The sequence below is a fragment of the Melospiza melodia genome, chromosome 2, assembly GCF_035770615.1.
Source record: "Melospiza melodia melodia isolate bMelMel2 chromosome 2, bMelMel2.pri, whole genome shotgun sequence".
NCBI lineage: Eukaryota > Metazoa > Chordata > Aves > Passeriformes > Passerellidae > Melospiza > Melospiza melodia.
The window spans coordinates 10,046,231-10,062,014 of NC_086195.1; the positions used below are offsets into that span (position 1 = coordinate 10,046,231).

General features: G+C 40.0%; 1 long non-coding RNA gene across 2 annotated transcripts in view; it reads left to right on the forward strand.

Annotated features, from left to right (window-relative positions):
• Positions 1-13,988, forward strand: part of LOC134415067 (uncharacterized) — a 29,381-nt gene extending 15,393 nt beyond the window's left edge. Inside the window, exons 1-3 of one of the 2 annotated variants that reach the window (XR_010026916.1) lie at positions 454-578; positions 10,291-10,496; positions 13,405-13,988. This is a non-coding gene — a long non-coding RNA (uncharacterized LOC134415067). Of the gene's footprint in view, positions 1-453; positions 579-10,290; positions 10,497-13,404 lie in introns of those variants that run through there. The other variant, XR_010026915.1, reaches the window with a different exon arrangement.
• Positions 13,989-15,784: the final 1,796 nt, after the last annotated feature.

Consider the following 15,784-nt stretch of genomic DNA (forward strand, 5'->3'; position numbering starts at 1 on the left):
AATGATTTTCTACCTTGATTCCACCCACCTACTCAACACAAGCATACAGGTTGCCTAAAAACAATTAGAAATCTGCAAGCTTTTTGTATAACTTGTGGCTATTGAGTGCACTGATGAGTATAAATGTATATTTCTTTGAAATGGTGGCTGTATTTGGCAGGGTATATGTATAAGCACACATTTTCACTGATTTTTGAAGTAAATATGCCATCTTAGTCCAATGAGAAGTCCAGGCTGCCCACTGAACAGATTGCTGAAAACACGGAGTGTGATGGAGACAGGATTGCCACAACCATGCTTTTTTATTTTATGTCTTCTCTATCAATCCACTAGCACCCATTATTTGACCTCTTTTCCCTCTGCTCTGGAATAGAAAACAGTCACTGTGACCTCTCAGTGGCCACCCCGTGGAGCTGTGGATCACTAATGAAGCCAGCATTCCACTGATTTATAGGAAGATCCTGCTGCTTGTCAGGGGGAAAGGATATAAGGAGGAATATTAAATTTGAGTGGGAAAAAATTGTCCATCTGTATGGAGAAGCAACCTGTGTGGTGTTTGTGAGGGTCCCCAGGATGAGGTGAGAGATGAGAATTTGACTCCATGTTCTCAGAAGGCTGATTATTATAATATATTATATTATATTATATTATATTATATTATATTATATTATATTATATTATATTATATTATATTATATTATATTATATTTATTATATTTATTATATTTATTATATTATATTTATTATATTGTATTATATTACACTGTACTAAAGCTATACTAAAGAAAGAGAAAGGATACATCAGAAGGCTTAACAACACATGACTGAATAATAAAAACCCATGACTGACTCAGAGAGTCTGACACAGCTGGACCGTGATTGGTCATTAATTAAAAACAACTCACATATTTGGATAAACAATCTCCAGAGCAGCAAAACATGGAGAAGCTGAGGCTTGTCATCTTCCCAGGAGAATAAATCCTGGCAAAGGGATTTTTCAGAAAATATCACAGTGACAAATATGGTCTAGGCTTTTGAGTACCCTGATCTAGTGGAAGATGTGGGGAAGCAGTGGTGAATGTGATAATTTATTTCCTTCTTCTCCTTGTCCTTTAACCTGATCTGGTACAAGGCATGGAAATGGCAGAAAGGAAGCTCCAGGAGTAGAATCTACTGTGAATCTGCTTCTTCCAACCAGCTTGGCTTTATTGATGCAGGGTGGCCCCCAGCCAGGGAATAATGTGCTCTGACTCCATGATTTCAAAAGGCTTTATTAAACTCTGTTGTATTACACTAATACTGTATAAAAGAGATACTATATTAAAGAAATACTAAAGAAAAACCCATGACTGTCTCAGACAGTCATGACACAGCTTTGACCCAATTGGTCAATTGGTCCCAACAACCATCAGCAGAGTCCAATTAACAAATCCCTTTTGGTAAACAATCTCCATAACACATTCCACATGTGCTGAACAACAGGAGCAGCAAGTAGAGATAAGAATTGTTTTCCTTCTTCTTTCTCTGAGCTTTCTCACTGCCTTCCCCAGGAAAAATCCTGGCAGAGAGAATTATGTCTCTCTCTGATCAGAGAATGTGAATACCACAGGGCTTCTCTGCCTGATTGCCAGAGCTGCCACCTGCCCTGCACAGGTAACCCTGCTCTTTGTCTTCTGTCTGACTTACAGGCACAGGACACCATGAAGCTGACACCGAAAAAAAGTGTTTCTACAAATTATTATAATTTATTTTGCCACAACAATCAGGTTGCACAAACTTTACTTATTCAATATTTAAAAACACAGTAGAAAGGACAAACTGTCAGTCAGAATCTTTTTTTTTTTGCTACTCTGGTGGATTCTTCAGAATTTGATAATCTCAATGGTCTCAAATGAGCAGAAGACTGAGAAAGATAAAAAATGCATGTTTATATTTAAAAATTATACCTCATTCAGCCTGAGAATTGAAATGAGGATAAGGAGCTTGAGCAAATGAGGCTTCCTCAGTGACATCATTAAGTGCTCAAACACATAAGTGCCTGACTAGGGAATTAAGTCTCTTCATTATATTCTTCCACATACTTTTAGAAGTTCAAGACTATGAGTGGAAGGAAGCAAAAATACCCAGCAAAATGTCTTTGCATGTTCCAGGATTCCACAAGGGTTTATGTGAAGTTGTTTTTTTTATCTGCTAGAGTGATTATGAAAAATCTCTGGTATTGAAGAGTACTTAACACCAAGGTTATTCAACTCATAGTCTTCCCCACTTGTGCAAATCAGTCTGAGATAAAAAACAAAACAGAACAAGCAAACTCAAACAACCAAAAAATCCCAACCAGTTGGATCAATTTTCTGGAAGTAAAATAAAAGTTTCAATTTCATTGAACAGACACTTTATGTGACAGCTGAATCTTGTCTCTGGGTCCTGACCAGAAAGGCCACTGCAAACACTGACCTTTTCTGAGCTTTGCCAGCTTGGTTTCTGCCAGATCTACAAAAAATACAGACCAGCCAATGGGAGGGAACTCACAGGCTGCTAGAGGAAGATGAGACAAACAGATCCAGTTTGATGCCTGGGTCTGACATGAGTGACCAGGAATTTGTCCAAAGAAAAAGAACATAAGTATTTTAGTACAAGCCTGATTCCATCCAAGAGCACATTAATACAGGCTTCACCGGAATAAGATTAATTTCACACACATTGGTGGGGGATGTATGTGTTGCTAATTGGTGGTACAGGAACATGCCTTCTTGTTCAAACCCCCATATTCAGCATTCTGGTATCCACATTCTAGTAGATGTTAACTTCATTAGCAGCATAGCTATTCTCTAGAAAAAACATGATTTTCTTCCACTTCTTTTACCTCAAAATATTTACTGGATTTTTCCTTAATGGAAGGTAATATTAAATATTTCCTCCCCCTAGAAATTCTGCAGCTTCTAGGACTAACTGCATTAAAAAAACATTCATCCCTTCCTCCATGTATTCTCAAGACTTCCAGTACAAGTGGCTGCTATTTTACTTTGAAAGACTTTCATAGAGAATATTGTTCTGCTATTAGTCTGCAGTGTACTCCACCCTTTTGATCTTGGCTCACTCAGCCTGACTGCTTATATTCTACACAAGATGCTAAAGAATTATGGATCCATTTTGGGCAGCAGATGTTACATGTTGGTCTTCTGATGTGAATTATAGGTGCAATGCTGATGTTACTTTTGCTTTATGGCTCCTAGAAGTGATTCCCAGATCTTGAATCTGAAAACATGTTCTGGTCATATAATTGTTCTCTGTGAGGACAAGGCACAGATTTGCAGCAGTTTTCCTTCCACAAATCTTATTTTGTACATAAAACCAGTGCTGAAGAGGAATGCCATTATGTGCACTAAAAAAGTACTGATCTGGATGATTATAAGGAACTTGGCTACTTAGCAGAAAGGACAGTGCTGTACACATCAAAAAAGAAAGCCTTCACCTGAGTTAGGTAGATAATATTTTATTGCTTTCTGTAGTGCTAATCTTGAATTTTAAAGTTTAGCAGTCTCCTAACTCTGTTAACTGAGTTCAGTATGTGAGGATGCATGAATCACTGAACAAGAAATTGTAATATGAGGCTAAGAGTAAATCCGGATTTAATAGAACACACTGAATACTTACTTCTATGAAGCTTAGAAATTTCTAATAATTTGTATGAATGGAAAATCCCTCTGAAAGAATTTCTCATTGCACCTAGACTCTGAAGACTTATTTGTTCAATCAACAGGAACCCCTGCTTGACACTTCTTTTGGGAGACAAAAAAATAAAGCAAGACAGCAAATTGGAGCACTGCTAATACCTGCCAGTTTATTGCAGCACTTGTGGAAGTGGCTTTGTCCTAATGCCAGCTGAAGAAGGTGGATTGACCTTGTGTGTTCATGTTTAGAAATATCAAAAGACTTGTGTTCAGCTTATGTAAACTACATGAAAAAGACATTTGGAGCATTGATTTAGGAATTTCCTAGTGTAATGACAGACTATAACTCATGGAAGGCTGAGAATTGCATGTTGATTTCTACTGAAAGGCAGGCATTATGATGAAGGTGAATTTTGCCTTCTTTTATAAGTTACTGCTCCACTGATGCAGTTTTTCTCAGTGTCACTGGCTCATCTGGAGGTCAAATGCTGTGTGACTTTCACACTCACTTGAGAGTCTGGAGTCTTGGAAGGGATGAGCACGAGCAGCACAAATGGGCTGCAGCAAGTGCACAAGAGCACGCAGCTCCTCCTGGGACATTAATCTGCCTCTTGCCTCACAGAGAAGGGCTCCTTTTCCCCAACTATTTTCCAGTCATTAGGACACAGGAACAAGCCTTTGTGGTGCCTTCTGAGCAAAGCAAAGTGAAGAGAATTGGGCTGCAGCACACAAAGCACAAAAGCATGGGAGGGACGAAGGATCCTTGCGGGCGCAGAGCGACAGAGCATGAGATCAGTGCTCAGGAGATAAAAGGAGCTGATGGAAACACTGCAGAGCCCTGATGTATCACAGATACCAGGCAGATGTTTGCAGCACTTGCTCCTCTGCCAGATCCTTCTGTTGTTTCTGGGCAATCATCCATTTACTCTGTTGCCTCAGCTACAAGGTTTTTCTTTCCTGCCTGACAGCTGCTGATATCCGTGCTGGCAACAACACTTCTGCTTCACTTGCTCAGTCTCCCCTGCTCAAAGAGAAACTTGGTTTCTTTACATATAAATTCAAAATGTCTGCCACTGATTAGTGTCCTCCTTGGACGATCTTTTTCCTGTCTACAGATTCCAAATGTGGGACATGGCAAAATTACGAGAAAAGGTAGAGAGAAAGAGAAAGAATATCCAGAAAGAATCGAAACAGAAAGAATTCTGTTACCTCTCAGAGACTCCTTAAATGATCTCTAATGGACATTAATATACTATATCCTTCATCAGTATCTAGCTATTTTCCTATTTGGAAATGCACTTCAGTTACTACGTGTACATAAGAGTTTAGTGATTGAAAAATAAACGCAATCATAGACTCAAAATCATTCTTTGTAGAATGAAGAAAAGTCCACACTCTTTATTAACTGAACATAAACCAATGGGAATGGTAAGGAGAAAAACAGAGTAATCAACAAATAAGCTCAACTTGGTACTAAAACATTTGATTCTTTCCTAAAACTGTTGAGAAAAATAATTAATGCAAAGCAGAAAAGCTCCTATTCTTTCTCTCTGCCCTCATAGAAGTCACTGTCCTTGTAAAAGCAGCAGCACAACCTTGAAAATGAATTTGCTGAACTTGAACCTGTTACAAGTGGTTTGCACACAGGATTGCAACAGTAATTTTTGTTGTAAAAATGGCAGTTTCTCATAATTCAATAGAAGGAAAAACCATGAGGAGCCTTTTCTGTTAATTTGTCATTTGGTGGTAAGGTATATTGCAGTTATGACAAATGTAATCATATTTCATTGTTCTTTGCTGAAGAACTCTTGATGCTGCTGCCTGAAATACATATCAGTAATGCAGGATGTGAAAAACATCCTTAAAATGTAATTCATGCAATGCTTGCAATGCTGAACATGTTGCATATCAATATCCCCTCTGTAACTGGTATCTGTGGATTCCTGTTGATAACAGTGCTAAAATGTGAGTGAGGAATCTCTTATTTTCATCCTAATCTCCTTACTTAACTCAGTCAATGTCAGGGGAAGACTCGGTCTGTATTATTTTCTGCTATGGTCTTTGTCATGAAAATGAAGCATCAGGATGTTCATTTCCATCAGAAGGGAGCTAGAAAAGTAGAAGCTGGAGCTGAACACTGCAGATCATTTTCAGAACCGTAGAAGAAACATTGCTGATATTTTTATGAATGACAATTACCGAAATGTAGGTTAAAAAATATTTTTTTTAGGAAGAAAATATGTAAAAAAATTTCATAGCTAAAATAGTATATTATTTCCATGCATAGATTTTACAAAATCCAAAATTATTTATGGATACAAATTCCTTGATTTGAAACAGCACTTCAGTTTCAAAAGCAAAGAAAAACTTTTAAATATTTGAGCGGATGTCTTATTGCATACTAGGGAATAATTACTCTTCAATTATGCAATCTTCCACTCCTAACAATGTGGGAGTGGTTCACACCTGACAGTTCAGATGATCAGAATTCCCAGAGTGAATCACACAGTGCAAAGGGCTTGTGGTGCTGCATTAATGGTGCTGCTCTGTGATGTGTGTGCCATGAGCATTTTGATATCTTGTTTACATAATGAGGGCACTAACAACCTTTGGGTACCAGCTCAGCATGAATCTTCACTTGACAACCACAGGGATGAGCAAGAGCACAAACAGCATGGGGTTTTTTCACTACAGGAAAGCTCTGTGATTTGTTCAAAGTCTGCAAAATGAGGGACATTTCCCCAAAAAATCCCAGACACAGCAACACTGAGTTCTGTTTTTAAAACAGAATGTTAAGACCATCAGCTTCTCTCATGGAGTTACCACCTGGCACTTCATGGGAACTGAAACTGCCTTCTTTTTGCTCTATCCCTCTTACTGGGTCTCAGTATCATGGCGCTGCACACAGAGTTGTGGTAAAACATCCATTTGACTGCTTCTGGAAGAATTATATGAATGTTTTGTGCTGCCCTGCTTGAAAGCCCTGTAGCTCCATTATTTGATCCCCCTTCACCTTCCTGTTCCCCCAGCATCCAGCCTGATAAACATGGTGCAGCAGTCCTAGTCCCATCAATGACCAGTAGGAAAATCCTATTTTACAGGGTTCTCCCCCACCTCTGATCTCTAGGGAACCCTCCAAAGTCCTCTCCTTTCCAGTTCCTGTAGAAGGGAATATTCTCTTTGAAATTTCCTTTGAAATAAAACATGCATTTCCAATGCCAAGCAGTAAGTTGTGTGGCAATGGTTCAAAACTCAGTAATTCATAATATTTCTGATGCACTCAATAAATAGGAATGGTTGTAGTAAAATATTATCACTTCATATTAAAAAAGGTATCCTGAAATCTGGAAAGGTATCTAATGTCAGTATAAAAGAAAAATTATAATTTTTCTTGGCTACTCTTTTAGCAATATAAATGATTTAACACATTTAATTCTCTCACTTCCAACTCCCTGCTTTTTATTCTTTTAATCATGCACAGTTGGAAGGGACTTTTACTGGATTTGAATATAATAATGTGAGAGGCTGGGGAAAATCAGTGATTGTTGAGACAGTTATTGCTCATAGGAGAGAGAAAACTAAAAATTCTGGAGTCAGGACCCTGACACATCAAGCAAACACTCCCCCTTCTCTGATTCTCAGGGGAGAAGATATCTTCCAGAGGTATGTCAAATAATTGCAACTTACTCCATATTTTGGAGCTATAGATTTAAACCAGGAAACCCTACTGTGCATTCTGTAACCTATATTTTACTGTTCAAAGTGAGCTTTGATTTCATAATGCTGGCATGGTCTGCTAGCATAGTAATGCATTTGTGTTTTAAGAGAAATATTCCTAGAATTTCTCAGGGAAAACACTTCTTACAAAGATGCAGCTTTTCCTTAAAAATTACGTGCATTTTTGCCAAGTATTTCAGTTAAATTGGATGTGGTTATAAATAGAGAAGCCTTCAAAAGCATGTAAGGCTTCAGTTCACTTCTCCCCTTTTGCCTGGCACTCCTCCTTCCCAGCCCTTCCAAACACTTCTTATTTGTATGAGGAGTCTGTTTGTTCTGCTTGGTCTATTAGCAAGATATGTTCCATAAGCAGAGTAAAAAGTGAACTCTTGCCACCAGCTGGCACAGCTCACTCCCATTCAGATAGGAAACCACTCTGTGTGATTTATTGCAGCTCACCTCCCCCTAGTCTCTTAATTTCTTGGACAAAACCAAGGGAAAAACAAATACCTTCCACAGCTCTTTAAAGAGCTGTTCCTTGGAATATTTTATTTTTAACACTAACGCTTGTTCATCTTTATACCCATTCCATGACTGTTTCCAGAGCAGCTCTCCCCACAGCATGGCAGAGCCTTCCTGCTCCCATTTTCCTTCTCTAACAGCTGAACCTGGGCAAAGCACATTTTCATTTCACCTTTCCTTTGAAATTCTGTGTATGCAGCCAATTAAAATCGAGCAGCCAATGTAAATAATTGATCTAATCCTTGTGTTTGAGGAGAAGGAAGTTGCAGGAGGAAGAACTAGAGAGGCCAGCAGGAAAGGCTTGTAGATTAGATGTGGTTTAGGCTTTAGTAGTGGAGTGAGGATTTGATGTGCAGACAAGTGACATCCTTGACAACCAACACGGCAGAGCTGGCCATTAAAACTTCCTATGCCCTTACAACAGGTGTCAAAGTTGCATTGGTAGCTCCTTTATCCCCTACTTATTTCTGCTTTTTGACAAGATGCTTTTTCATAACATTTTATTTTATGTTGATAAGCAGATTTTTTTTCATGTGGTTAGGAAGTCCCATAGGACCAAAGAATGCTCCCTTTATAGTCACTAAATCCAGAGCCAAGGAAGTCATCATACATCCTAAGGTGGGTTTACAAGGAGATCAAACAGATAGTCAGGGTGCATAATTAGAAAATGAGTTTAGCAAGACAGGGAATAAAGCCACCTGGATATTTACCTACAAATCCATAAAGATCAGAAAAATGAGGAAAAAAAATCATATTATCAGGAGTATTTCAAGAACAAATGGGTGGGGTACTGGTGTGATTATTGTGTTTAATTAGTGGTGGCAAGAAATTTGTGTTGGGACAGGCACAGAATAAGGTCAAATGCATTATCTTCATAAGCTTGTCTTTCAGAGGATGGCAAATACAAGGACACATAAAGACAAGAATATTCTATTCATGTTGAATTTAAAGAATTTTCATCCCTAATATTTGCTACTAAAGTAACTGTGCACACTCCACTGCATGGTAGCTTACTCCAGGCTGCCTCTGAAAGATGTGCAGTGCCAGGAAGGTTTGAGTCACTTTGCAGAGGAGTGTCCTGACTGGCAGTGAAGAAAATTCTGGTGTGATACTTAACAAAAACATGTCAAGAACCAGGCTTTGAAAATTTCAGGTATCCAAGTGAAGGTTTAGTAGTGACAATAATAAACAAAAATAATAGGTTTTTTTAGTTTTAGTTTGAAGATGAGAAGCAACTGCTACAGCTCAGTGCCAGATTCACCAGCAGGTAGGTGACAGCAAATAAATGACAGCTGTGTTTGCTGCGGCTTTCATTTTATTTTGAATTATTTATAAATAGCACTAGGAGCAATTTAGGCATTACCACATAATATGCCCTTTAAATTATTAGTTGCTTTTTTTCTTGAACTTACTGAGAAGGTAGGAGCTAGATGGAAGATAATGTCAGTGAGGAGCAGAGCACAGTTCTTTTCAGACCTGTGACTCCTGTGGTCACTTCAGCAATAATGAAGTTTTGAGTGAGCTTTCAGAAAGAAAATTCAGCTAGTGCTTTAATATAAGAATGTGCTGCAAAGTACTCGACCACACAATTACTCCTCAAACAGCACCATCTGTCTATATCACAATGCTGAGAGAAAAGTAACCTAAAAATGGAGTGAGGTGAAACAAGAGCTATTGTTCTGTTCTTGTCCTCCTGCAGAACACGCTGGTGTTCTGTTGTACCATTCCCAGATAACAATAAATGTTAATACCATGTCAATCTCCCATTTGATGTCCCATTCAAAGGCACATCACCTAATTCCCATTGTGCTTTTGATGTTCTTCTGTTACTGTGCCTGGAATAGGCACAGCTCAGCCTGGACCCTTTTGCTTTGGCAGTCATTTATCTGTTGTCTCTCCTTTGCTCCTCCAAGCTGACACTTCATGTCAGCTAATACCTGAATATCAATGCTGGTTGGGTTTTTCCCCTATTCAATTTCTCAAACTCAGGAGATATTTATAACAAATATCTTCAAAGATCTGTGTGCAATATATTCTTTTAAAATTTACATTTCCAAGTATGTAAAACATTTTACAAAGACAGCTGTCGTGTCATACTGCCCAAGCTTGTCTTGTTCTTACTTTGTCCTCCCCTGCCTGTCTGAAAGCATCTGTTGTCCCATCTCTGCTTTGGCAGAATGTTGAAGAACTTATTTTAACTGTTTGCCCATCACTGTCAATTGGCCTACCAATTAGACAGGGAGAAAAGAACTTTCTACCTGAATGATAGACTGAGTCTGATACAATAGTTCTTAAAAAATAATACCTGAACTGTGAATGATGGTTGAGAATCTAAAATCATAACCTCCTTGTGACCAGTGTTCTCTCCTTTTCCATGCAGAGATACAGGAGAGCTGTATACACTGAGAAATGTTTTTAGCAAGAAAACACCAAGAACAGATTTCCTGACCTAGACCTTTCTGTCTGCTGCATGGACTGACCCATCAGCTGTGGAGCCAGCCTTCCTCCAGCAGAGCAGAGCTGCCTTCTGCAGGCAGGTGGTGCAGGAACTGAGATCTCTGACACACAGATAGGGACCTGCAGTTGGTGAGTTGGTTGTGCATCCAGCTGGTGCATTCTCTGATCCTACCTGTGTCAATTCTGCTCCACAAGGCAGTGTGAGCTTGGAACAGGGCAGGGATGGCACAGAACCTTTATATTTGAAGGCAAAGATTATGTTTTTCTCTCTTCTGCTTGCTTACTCAGTAAGGAAAGGAAACTGCAACCGATATTTTTCAATAATATCCCTCTACAAAAGCAACATGTGATATTTTCATATAATTACAGGCCAGGAGTCACTGCCCACAGTCCTTCCAATGCAAAAAATACTTTGGATCCAGAAGCAACTGAGGTGGTTTATTATTCATTTCCAGAGGACATTTGGAAAGAATCATAAGAGAGGGAGGAGAACAAGAGGAAGAAAGATGAAGTGCACCATTAATTGTACCCAGGGAACACAATAATACGCTTCATAGTCCAAAAAAAATTTACTTATGCACTATCATGGACAAAAAATTTCAAGTCCAGGAAGCCCAGTTTGTAGCCAGTCCAAATAAAACTTCTGATCACTAATTTGGATAGTGAGGAAAGAAGTTCACAATTACACATCAATTCACTCCACACCAATCCTCAAAACCACATGGAGAAAACAGACAGTGAATAGGCTGAGGTTGCTGTGCGTGCGATGCTTTTTCCAATCTTTCCTTCTCACTTATCTCCCTCCCACACGACTCCTCAGTGCCCCTGCCCTGGTTTAACCCCAGCTGGCAGCTCACCCCACATGGCTGCTCACTCACTCTCTCTGTGTTGGAGGGTAAGACAGAATATGAAGGGTAAAAGTGAAAAAACACATGGCTTGAGATAAAGACAGTTTGACAGATAAAGCAAAAACTCTGCTCACAAGCAAAGCAAACAAGGAATTCTTGCGCTATTATATTTGCAGGGAATGCCCCAACGAAAGCAGGAATGAAGAATCTGACTCCATGTTCTCAGAAGGCTAATTTATTACTTTATAATACTATATTATATTAAAGAATACTATACTAAACTCTACTAAAGTATTCAGAAAGGATACTTAATGTTAAAAAGATAGCAATGAAAACTCGTGACTCTTTCCAGAGTCCTGACACAGCTTGGCCCGGATTGGCCAAAGAGTGAAAACACTCAGAACAGGATCCAATGAAACAATCACTTTTAGGGAAACAATCTCCAAACACATTCTAAAGGAGCACAACACAGGAGAAGCAAATGAGATAAGAATTGTTTTCCTTTTCTCTGAGGCTTCTCATCTTCCCAGGAGAAAAATCCTGGGCAAAGGGATTTTTCAGAGAATGTGAATGCCACAATGAACCACTTCCCATGGGCAAGCAGGTGTTCAGCCACTTCCAGGACAGCAGGGTTCCATCAAAAGTAATGGTGATTTGTGAAGAAAAATGCCATAAATCAGAAAAATACCCCCTTTCCTCCTCCTTCCCCCAGCTCTGTATGCTGAGCATGGTTCCATGTGCTCTGGGATATCCCTGTGAGCAGCTGGGGTCAGCTCTCCTGGCTGCCAGTTTCTCGTGTACCCCCAGCCTGCTTGAGCAAGGCCTGGCTCTGTGTAAGTCCTGCTCAGCTCATCCCTGTGATAACACCACCGTTTTTCAGCACAAATCCAAGACACAGCCCCATACAATCTACTATGAAAAAATTACCTCAATCCCAGTTAAAATCAGCACTATTGCCCACGGATGTGGTTCCTTAAGGGTCTCCCTGTCCCTCTTGGCTCCACATATCTCCCTCCAGCCTCTTCCCTTCAGATTACAGTTTTTTTCCTAAATATGCTTGTGTAGGAGCACCATATGCTCCTCCAACAGGCTCCCCCAATTAGGCAGGGGTTTGTCTCAGCCTCTGAGCTGGCTACAGACAGCTGCAACCATCTCAGGGCAGGTGACCTCCTGCCCAGGGCAGCACTGATGCTCCCAGCTGCATCGCCCTGAGACTTGTGCCTCTTAAAACAGGGACTCATATTTCACTGCTGGGCTCTGCATGAGAAACAAAGCTCAGCAAAAGGTAAAAAATGGCTCAGGAGGGAATGGGAGAAGTGCTAAATGGGGGAATTTATAGAAGAAAAAAGGAAAAGTCCATGTCTGGAATATGTGGAGAGCTGCTGTGACCTTACTTGCACGTGTCTTTTCCCATTGTGGGCACATCAAGCAGATGCCTGGAGCTCAGAGAGACCTCATCCAGCACCAGGTGTCCCTGTCCATGGCAGGGGGGTTGGAGCTGGATAATCTTTAAGGTCCCTTCCAACCCAGAAGATGATCTTTAAGGTCCCTTCCAACCATTCTATGTCTAGGATATTCCTTTTGCTCCAGCTGTACCTCCTCCCTGCAGGAAGCCTGCAGCCTTGTGGGCACACTCCTCTGCTGCCATCCTGTGTGCCCCTGCTCTGTTTGCCTGAAAAGATTTCTCCCCACCTCTTTTGGCTTTGTCACCTCACAGTCCCGAGAGAAAAGGAGAGGGGAGAAATCAGCTTGCATTCCTCACAGCTCTAGCTTCACATTTCTCTGCACATGACTCCTCAGACAGAAATGAGCACACACTGTTCCTCTCTTACCTTTGCTGGAGGATTTTGGGGTGCAATTGGCACTTTCAGAGATGTTGTAGTACCATGAACAGCCCATGCCAATGGGTGAGGTGCAGCTGGTGAGTGCTCCTGCCTGAAGGTGCCCATGTCAGCAGCAGGCTGGCTCCCTGGGCATGGATGGAGCCTGGCCCTGGTCGAGGAGGGGCTTTCTGGGCAGGCAGCAGTGCCTGGTGATGTGGAGTGAACAACTCCACACCATCAGCCTTCCTGCAGTGGGGTTACATCGGAAACCTCTTGCTTCAATCAACACTGAGCAAAGCACCAACTCTTAACCTTGCCTCTGTATTTCCATCCCTTCATCCTAATCACTTTTAATTTATTTTCCAGATTTGCTGGAAGGCAGTGTTTCCTCTGCACAGGCTGAGGAAAGCATGACAAGGTGGAGATCAATCCCTTTGCAGCTTTTCAGGTTGGATGTACAAATTTGTGTTTCACAGTAATGTAGAATGGAAAGCATGACAAGGTGGTCAGGGTAATTTCTGGTGCATGAGATCTGATACAATGTTGTGATAAGCTTTGCAATCACTGCATCATTACACTAATTGTTTGTCACTGTGCACATGTGCATAAAATCAGCAGTGTTGAACAGAATACATTACATTACTCTTGTGTCAGACATGGTGTGTCTCAATCCATCAAGAGGAAATGGGTAGAAATGAATGTAGGGAAGTGTTTAAGGGAGAAGCAGAGATTCTAATTATTTCACACCAAGAACTTCACATACTTGCTAAACTGAGTTGTCATGCTGCTACTGATTATAATTGTCTTCTGCCATTGACAGGTGATTGTTTTGTGATTTCTGTGTCTAATAAAAATTCATTTTAACTAGGAAATTATTTTTGTACTATTATGGTTTCACTTAGAGAATTTTTGGAAAGTGTCTCTTTTGGAAAGTGCTGCTACTTTTACCTCTTAACACAATCTTGAAACTATTTTTTCTGCTTAATAAACTTAATTGAGAAAATTTAAATGGGTGCATTTAGTTTTTTCAGTGTGACTCACAGTACTGACACTTAGAAGCTGTCTCTGCAGTAATAATGGAGATGATAAGTGGAAAATAAAAAGAATAATTTGGTTTTATCTACTTTCCTGTTATTGCGAACAGATAGGAAGTTAATTGAAGTTATGTCCCTTTTTGGCATCTGTGTGATACAATCCATCAGTGAGAACCAAGTTATGAAGCTCAGTGATATCTGCCTGACTGAAAGAGCCTTCAAGACTTAGATTAATATAAAACAAAAGCAGGCCTTTTAAAACTGCATTAAGATGGTTAAATGTGTCTCCTAATTCCGTTGTTTAACTCAGTGGTGGGTGATGGTCTCATCTCTCCTCTTCCTGCTCCCCAGGCTCAGGAAATTACTGAAGCCTTAACATAGGCAAGAGAGGGTGAAGCCCTGGGGCAAAGCTGAGGGAATGACAAATCCTGGTTTCCCTGTCAGAGTGGATGCAGCAAAGAGGAAGAGCCTCCTTCATTCATTTGGTCCAAAACTGAATCTTAACTCTTGAGCAAAATTTCTGCATAGCAGCCTGGTGTTCTACTGTAGCAGTGTTGAGTGGAGGGGAGAAAGGGGAGAAAGATGGAGAAATTTCTATTCCTGATGGAGAGCTTCCAACAAAGCAGTCTTGTTTTGGGGAATGAACTGAAAGGAGTTACATTCTGTCTTGTAACCTTCTTACATACATGTACACAAACTCTGTGGCTGCAAGTCTGGCCATTGGACAGAAAACAAGTAAAGAACTGGTTTGATTATGCAGGAAAATGGATCAGTGATAACTGCAAAAGCCAAACCCATGCTGTGAAAAAGCACACAATTTTACCAAGATATAATGACCATTGTGTCCTCTTTGAGCCTGTCTTGTCATAGAAGGGACTGTGATGGTGTTCACAGGGGATTTCAGGTGAGGGAAGAGATGAGAATGTTGACTCCATGGTCAGAAGGCTTTATTTATTATTTTATGATATATATTACATTAAAACTGTACTGAAAAGAATAGAAGGAAAAGTTTCATCTCAGAAGGCTAGCTAAACTAAGAATAGAAAAAACAAGAATGATAACAAAAGCAGCTGCCTCAGACTCTCTGTCCGAGCCAGCTGACTGTGATTGGCCATTAATTACAAGCAACCACGAGGCCAATCACAGATGCACCTGTTGCATTCCACAGCAGCAGATAACCAGTGTTTACATTTTGTTCCTGAAGCCTCTCAGCTTCTCAGGAAGAAAACATCCCAAGAAAAGGATTTTCACAAAAAGATGTCTGTGACAAGGGAGCCCTGATACCCGAGGCCAACAACAAGCATGGTGCATTTGTTAGTGCATGGTGTACATGCCTGGGGAACAGGCAGCTGAACTTCAACAAGAGAAATGATGTTGAGTTACTAATAAAACACTATTCCTAAAGCTGAATCATGTTCATTTGTTTCTGCAACAAGTTTCATGATTAAGCCATTAGATTTAGCATAATGTAACATTTTACCTATAAATGGCATCATAAACCTGGTATTATATATAAAATTCTTAAGAAAATGCTATGATTTTAAATTTTGAAGTAATTTGCAGCTCAGGTCTAAGAGTATTACATGCATTTTTTAATATACTCCAAATTTAATTTTAAAATTACATAAACCTTTTCCTAGTTTGATCTAGAGTATATAGGAAAAACCCAGAAAATATGAAGAAAAATGACTGACATAAAGTCAGGACTAAAA